This window comes from Dipodomys spectabilis, unplaced genomic scaffold, assembly GCF_019054845.1.
Source record: "Dipodomys spectabilis isolate Male_0828 unplaced genomic scaffold, ASM1905484v1 ptg000176l, whole genome shotgun sequence".
Lineage (NCBI taxonomy): Eukaryota > Metazoa > Chordata > Mammalia > Rodentia > Heteromyidae > Dipodomys > Dipodomys spectabilis.
The window spans coordinates 3,791,861-3,800,441 of record NW_024870853.1 but is presented as its reverse complement, the minus strand read 5'-3'; positions in this window follow the sequence as shown (position 1 = coordinate 3,800,441).

Sequence of the window (8,581 nt, the reverse complement as noted above, 5' to 3'; positions counted from 1 at the left end):
AGTCAGCTAGGACTGCCACAACAAAATACCACAGATTGCATAGCTTTAAACAAGAGTGATTTCTTTTCTCACACTTCTGGGGGAATGTGAAAGTCCGTGATGTATGTGTTGGCTGATTCTGTTCCTGGCTTTCAGGCTGTCCTCTCAATACATCCTGACATGGTAGTAAGAAAGGTTGCTCTGGTAGGCAACAATCCTATCCAATCAGGGCCCCACCTCTACAAAAACACTTAACTTTTATCATCACCTCCTCACAATCTCTGTCTTTGAATAGAGTCACGTTAGGGTTAGAGCTTTAACATATGAATTTGGGTGGGACACAATATTTCAATCATCCTATTCACCATCAACTGTGCTACAAGCAGTTGCAAATTCTGTTCTAGTACAGGTGGGTGAGGTTAGTGAGAGGCATGAGCAGGAGCCATCTCAAGAGCAATCTCATTTGTAATGATTCCATCTATAGCACAGACTTTGGTGTCAAATAAATGTTTACTCTTACTGATTGTGAGATCTTGGCTAAGTTTCCACACCTTGGTTTGATCATCTGTCAGATGCATATGTTTCAGAATATAAAATAGTGCATTGGAAAGTCACTGTCAGCATCTGGGTCAGGGTAAATACATGGTACAGTTTAGTAGCCTTTCCCTCTTGGACCACTCAGGCTATTTCCCATACCCATTCCCCACACCTGTCCAATGCATCCTCTGACTATGACCCACTCTGAACTTCTTTGCTCAGCCCAGACCAGAATCCTTATATTGGAGGCTACTGTAGGCAGAGAATTTCCAAGAATCACCCCAGGATTCCATGTCCTAATTTCTGGAACCTGTAAATGTAATAAGCTATCTCTCTCACAGCTGTTATGTTTTATAGTCCAGCTGACCTTATAAAAAGGAGATACAGTGGAATACCATTCAACCTTAAACAGAAGGAAATTCTGACACATGCTACAACATGAATAAGCCTTTAAAATATTATACTAGGTAAAAGAAGCCAGTCATAAAACCAATAGTTATGATTTGATTCCACTTATATGAGCTATATAGAATAGTGTAATTGACAAGGCTTAAAAGTAGAACAGTAGTTGCCAGGCACACTAGGGAATGGGGAATAGGAATTCTTGTTTAAAGACTACTGAGTTTCACATTGGGGGAAGGAAGATGAGAAAGTTCTGGAAACAAATGGTGATGATGGTTACCTAACAATATAGAAAAAGCCTATACCATTGAACTATACACTTCAAAATGTTTTAATGGTGCTAGTGACTCAAGCCTGTAATCCTAGCTACTCAGAAGGCTGAGGCTTGAAGATCATGGTTCAAAGCCAGCCTGGGCAGTGGGACACTTATCTTCAATAAACCACCAAAAAGCTAGAAGTAGATGTGTGGCTCAAGTAGTAAAGCATCAGTTTTGAGCAAAAAAGCTAAGTGAGAGCATGTTGTCTTGAGTTCAAGATCTAGTACCAACACACATGTATACACGTGCATGTACACCCATACACATACACACATAGGTATTTAATGATATAGTTTCAGTATTTTGTCACAAAAAATAGGAGATTATCTGGGTGGATCTAATGTAATCAGAGGATCCCTTAAAAGCAGTAAACTTTCCTCTAGCTGGTAGCAGAAGAGAAGGGCAGAAGGGAAAGCCAGAGAGACATCAACTGCCCGAGGCATGGTTGTTGCTCTGAAGATAAAGAAGGACGTCTGAGAAGAAATGCAGGTGACCTCTGTCAAAGCAGTCAGTGCCCCCCCCCCCCCCCGCCCCGCCAGCCCACAAGGAAATGGAGCCTTAGCCAAAGGGAAGAGGGAAGAGGATTCTGCTAACCACTTAAATAAACTTGCAAGACGATTCTCATTCAGCTTCCAGCTGAAACCTTAGTATTAACAAGTCTGAGCAGAGAAACCAGCTAAGCTCACCCAGACCCCTGCTCTATAGAACTTCAATCAGTAAGTGTTTTAAGTTTTGAACGTTATGATAATGTATTACAGCAGGCCTACAAAACAAACACATAGATTTAGGATTTTAGAACCATGGCAGATTCCTAAAAATATGTTCCCATGAGATTTATTTCTGTACCAACAAATTCAGCGTATTTGTTGAGGGCTCCTATGTTATAGGTGGATCTATGAAATATCCAGCCTAGCCCGAGGACTGGGCCAGTGTTTTCTCTGTTTACCCAAGGGCAGCCTGATTTCCAGTAGAGTGCTCTGACCTGTTCTAAGGACCCCTTTGGTCTCTCTAAGTCTCCAAATGCTTGATTCTACCCTCTAATGTCTATACTAGGAGTGGCAGGAAGATAAAGACAAGAAGGCACAGGGCACTGGTGGATCACACCTGTAATCCTAGCTACTCAGGAGGCTGAGATCTGAGGATTGCAGTTCAAAGCCAGACCAGACAGCAAAGCCTATGAGACTCTTATCTCAAATTAACCACCAGAAAACTGGAAGTGGCATTGTAGCTCAAAGAGGTAGAGCACTAGCTTTGAGCTGAAGAGCTCAGGGACAGCGCCCAGGCCCAGAGTTCAAGCCCCATGGCTGACAAAAGAGAGAGGAGGAAGGGGGGAGAGAGAGAGAGAAAGAGAGAGAGAGGCAGAGAGAGAGGGGGGGGGAGAGAGAGAGAGAAGAAAGCCAAAAGTCTACATGTTGTAGATATTCCCCAGAAGCATTGTGGTGGGGATTGAGCAGTGTTTTCAACATCTTGGGACAGGCTGAAGTACGAACAACTTAAATCGAAAGATCTGCTTGGGCTTCTGAAAGAGGAGTAGAAGAGGGAGTTGAGGGCCAAGGGTTGGGTAGGATTGAAGTCAGTATCACTTGGAGCTATTTTCAAGTTTTGAAGTGGGCATTTGAAAAGGAAGCCAAGACAGGGGAGGCTTATGGTAACGAATGTGCTTGGCAAGAATGAGAGAGGTATTCAACAGGAGTAAGAGCCCAGGTCTGTAAAGCAGAAAGAGCTAGAGTGTGTTTTGCGTGGAGAGGCCAGGGAGAAAGGGGAAAGGCAAAAGGAGAAGTCCCAACTCTGCTCAGCTCAGCAGAGATGCTGGGGTGGGGCCTAGTCTGTGGAGATCCAGTCCCTCTTTCAGGCCCTCCTGGGCAACTCTGGAGCCTGAGCTTTGAGGAAAATGCCAGGGGTGGGGCCAGGTACAGTTCAGTTCTCCAGCTCCATAGCAGCCTTTCTTGACTCACTGGTAATCAGTTTATGTGTTTATTTGTAAGACTGGTTTCTGCTTCAATGAGGGGGAGCTTGGCTCCTTGCCCTTGAGGCCCCAGGTCTGAGTTCAACACCCCACATGAGAGATACACTGCCCCATTTGGCTGACTTTCCTCTGCCCTCTGTTCCTTAGGCCCCTGACAGAAAGACAAGGAAGGGGCTTAGAAGGCGGGGGGGAGTCTGGTCCTGAAGAACTAGCCAGGGAAGCAAGACGCTCTGGTTCCTTGCAGGCCTGGACATCTGGGGTGGGGGCAGGGTTGGTCTGGGCAAGAACTCAGGCTCTGTAGGAACCCTGAGGAAATCAAACTGAAATCCTGCCCAGGGAAATCCACAGTTGTCCAACAAGCGCTTCACTTTAATACATGTGGTAATTTTTTTGGTGCTTATTAGACTGCAGCAGCTGCAGAGGGAGAGGCCCACAAGAGGGGATGATGAGTAGGGAGCTGGGTGGCAGGGTGGGGAGATGATAATGGCTGGGTTTCTACAGAGGATGGAAGACCAGAGCCTAGTGAGGACAGGGTATGAGATGTAGGCAGTTAGGGCCTCCTAGAGTAAAATTATGGGGAAGGATAGGGACAGCTGAGGGGTGGGGAGAGAGGCCTAGTTGGAATCACACATTGTGTAGGGCAGAGGGGAGAAGGTAGAAGAGAACAAAGCTTTTTTTGTTGATGGATATTGTGTCTGTTATAACAACTCAGCAAGTGACATATGTTTTTGAATTGCAAAACTGGGGAGAAACTTCTGGAAGGTCATTCTCAAGGATAAGAGAGGTGCACCTGAATGAATCATCAGAAAAATCCTGCAGAAGCAGGTGGAGTTTATAATCTGAACTGGGAAGGGTCTAGAAATTCATTGGGCTCAAGATCTGTCTATCTTGGGCTGGGAAGGTGGCTCAGTGGTAGAGTGCTTGCCTTGCATGCATGAGGCCCTGGGTTCAATTCCTTAGCACCACATAAGCAAAAAGAAAAAAGCCGGAAGTGGCACTGTGGCTCAAGTGGTAGAGCGCTAGCCTTGAGCTGAAGAGCTGAGGGACAGCGCCCAGGCCCAGAGTTCAGGCGCCAACACCGGACCCAAAAAAATAAATAAATAAATAAATAAAATAAAAAGATCTGTCTATCTTCTCCACTCTGCCAATGGACTTAGAACTGAACATATCCCTGAGACACTGGGACTCAGTGAGTGCTGCCATAGGGGGAGGGAGTTTTGAAATAGTAAGAGGCAGGAAGTCTGCACTTTGAAGGGGGCTAAACTGAGTCTCAAAACTAGAAAGGATCTTGTGATCATCTGATCCAACTTCTGTTTTACACTCAAAGAACTGTACTGCAGAGGAGGGAAGTCATTTTTCCAAGGTCACAGAGTTAATGAATGAAGCAGATAAACAGGCTTCAGAAAGAGGCCATTCAGGCTACTAGAGACAATAAGGCTCAGGTAAGAGCTTATATAGGGTCTGGAAATTCTTGGCAAACAGAGGGGACATTGCACGCTAATTTCTGAGCTAAGTCTACTTCAAAGTCCTTCTTAACAGATTACACAGGCAACCACTCTCAGTGGGCCAGCCCTGCCCTGGAAAATGGAAATTATCTGTATTTTCAAGCCTAAGATATCATGTCACAGGAAGGTAGACTTAAGTGGGGATTGCACAAATTATGATGGGATTCCATCTTGATTGAACCCATCTTAATTTAAAAATAGTGCCAGTTGAAAATATATTTAATATATCTAACCAACGAAAAGATAGCCAGCCATGTATGCCACAGTACACTTTGGAATATTATGGGTTGTCTTCCCTTTGTAATAGCCTGGCGACTGAAAACTATAGCATTGCCCAGCACCACTAGAGAGTAACATACTACGTGTCATCAGCTCCAGAGAGGGTCAAAATTCAAAATCCAGTTTCCACTGGATGCATATTACTTCTGCCCCATTGCGAAGCTGAGAAGTCATGGAAAACTGAACCATGGGAAGCTGAATCATCCCAAGTCAAGGACCATTTATAGTTCTCACATCTAATTGGCTTTAAGTTCATTTGGGTACAAACAACAGAAAGAAGACTTGCTTTCAGGAAGAGTAAGAACCAGAATTGATCTGTAGACATGACACAAATTAGTGTCCTTCCTTCTCATGAGAGTCAGCTGCAGTGCCTGGTTGCCTCACTTTATCTCCTAGTACCAGTTTCAAGTTACCTGGAAAGTCTATTGAGCTAACCTGGAATGGACTTTAAAATACTAGAAGAATAAATTATGGAGACAAGACAAGATCACATAACAGGTCACTGCAGGCTGGGTCTATGAATGGGGATATTTCCATTGAGTAGAAATCAAGATGCTTTCAGCCAAGAGCATTTGAACATATACCATGACGCAATGCACACTACAAGGAAAATCCATTGGTCTCATCAATAACACACCCTGGGGTTAGGGAGACATGGGATTGGGAAAATCATCAAGGCCTTAACGTATTTCCACTAGTTTTACTTGTCCAATGGGCAATGGCTGTTGAAAATATAATCAACAGGGGCAGCCCCCTGGGGTGTTGTTGTAGGCCACTACTGAAAGAGACATGTGGCAACCCCAAGTGGGACAAGAGAAATAGATTGGAGGAAGATAGCCACTAAGACCATTGAGGAGTGGCAGAAACACCTGCTAGGCAACCTGAAGTGCAAGAAAGGCTTCATAAAGTAGTGCCTTCCATACTCATGGGACTAGGATCCAGGGTAATTTCCCTCAGGGTCCAGTAAAGCTTCTCAGAAAAAGTGCAGTTTCCCAGGCTCAGTGCTCCCATCTCCCCTTGCAAAGATAAATAAAGCACAGTCTGAAAAGAACAAAGAATCCCACCAGCTCTAATGTGGCACCAACCCAAACATTCCAGGCAGAGTCTGAGTAACGTGGTAGATCATCCAACTAAGACAGGACTGAGGCCAAGAACAGGAACAGGGATTGAGTGCCCTATCGTCTGTGCCAACCAAGGCCATCAGTGGAAAGATCTGAGATCCATTAGGCAAAAAGAGTCAGTGCTTTGTAAATGCATTTACTTCTAGCGTTTAATTTTTTTTAAGTTGTGGTATTCCCCTCAGCTTTGGAGAAAAGTTCTTTTTTTTTTTTTTAAATTGTCGTCTCATTTTAGATCAATTCCAGTGCAAAGCATTCATCCCTAGGAGAATCAAGATAACTAAGATTATCAAACACCCAGAGAGGAGGAATGAAAAAGGATAGGATGAGCTCAGATGAAAGTTCAGATTAAACGGATGGAGCCATGTCAGATCCATAGATGATAGCTGGGAACCAGTGACTCACACCTTTAATCCTAGCTACTCAGGAGGCTGAGATTGGAGGACAATGGTTCAAAGACAACTCAGGCAGGAAAATCTGGGAGTTGTTTATCTCTAACTACCAAAAAGCCAGAAGGGGAGCTATGGCTCAAGTTGTAGAGTGTGAGCCTTGAACCAAAACACTGAGCTTGAGTGTGAGGCCTTGATTTCAAGCCCCAGTACCAATAATATATGTGGTGACATTTCTATCAGATAACAAAGTTTCTTCCCGGATTTTTGCTTCTTAGACAGGGAATGGAGATCGCTGTGGTCTCTGTTCCAGGGCTTTAGCCTGGATGCAAGGTGGAACTGGTGAAGATTTAGGTTGGGGTTCACCTCTAAGAAAACACTGACTCCAGAGGGGCTGGTATTGTGAAAATTCCCTAAAGTTCATAAACCCTATCATCCTAATTTCAATATGATGTCAAGTAGAAGATTAAGAGGGTTAGAGATAATAAGCAAAGTATTTAACATCTTTGGTCCAGAGTAGGTGGTCAAAGTCAAAAACGCCATAAAGGTTGTCCTTGAGTATCCTCTATACACACCTTTGTATAATATATTCAGAGCTGCCTTCAAGAATCTTATAGTCTAGAAAAGAAGCTACGTTCGGGAGCATCATTTACAGGAAAGCCTGTAGTAAGGGTGTGTGTGTGTAGACTCAATGAGCATATGGGAGAAGAGTGACCAAGTCTAAGTCTGGGAAGGCTTCAGTGAGGAAGTAGCTTTGATCTGGGCTCTGAAGGAGGAGAAAGGGTTTGTTTACTCAGTGGAAAAGTTCTGGGAAGGATTTAGGGCTGAGGAAATAGCATGTACAAGCCCTACAGGGATGAGAGGCCTATCTACTTCAATACTGCCATAACATTATGTGTATTCTTTTAATCAAAGAAGACATATTTCTTCTGGATCATATTGTGGAAGGATTTTTTTGTGTGTGTATATGCCAGTACTAGAACTTGAACTCAGGGCCTTGTGCTCTTCCTTGGCTTTTATTCACTCAAGGCTGGAGCTCTACCATTTGAGTCACATCTCTAATTCCGTTTTTTGCTAGTTAATTAGAGATAAGTCTCATGGGCTTTTCTGCTTGAGATGGCTTTGAATCATGGTCCTCAGATTTCAACCTCAAGAGTAGCTAGTATTGCAGGCGTGAGGTACCAGTACACAGCTTTGGAAGGATTTTGATGAAGAAAGTAATTTATTTGTGATAGCAGACATATTTAAGCTGATATGAAGGGTCCTGAAGATGAGAGGTTAGATGAAAGTCTAACAATCTTAATTGGAAATGGAGCTAAAGAGGAGACAGATTAGACAGTTATAGCGAAGACAGAACCTGAGAATCGAATTGGATGTGGAAGGCAAGTAAGAGGGAAGAGGCTAGTATTGCTCTGGAGGATAGGAAATGTGGGAAAGGGAGGGAACAGTGTGGGGCAGGGAGAAGATAGGGAGTTGTACTTTGAAATGTTAGATTGAAGTGTTTGTGGGGTATTCATGTGGAGATGTTCATAGGCAACTAAGAAGGGAATCTGAACATGAAATAGGAATTTAGAAAATAGCAGTGGTAGTTAAGAGGGAAAGAAGAATGACAGTATTGAAAATGTGGATAGAGGCATTTTGGAAAACAGCACAGCTATTTTTTTTCAAAAGGCTAAACATAGTGTTACCATTTGACCCAATAGTTCTGAGTATATATACTCAAGAGAAGTAAAAACACATGTTCACACAAAAACTCATATGCAAGTGCTCATAGCAGCACTCTTCATAATAACCCATATGTCTGTCAATGAATAAATGGGCAAACTGATATGTCCATATCATGGAATATTATTCAGCCATAAAAAGGAATAACGTATTATATGTACTCAAATATGGGTGAACTTTGAGAAAATGTGTTAAGTGAAATATATCAGTTGCAAAAGTCACATATTCTATAATGCTGTTTGTGTGAAATTTGTAGAATAGACCAATCTTGAGAGATATAAACTCGAATTGTGACTGCTTAGGGAAGGTAAGGAATGAGGAACTGGGGAAGGATCACTAAGGGACATAGGTTTTTTTTTTTTAT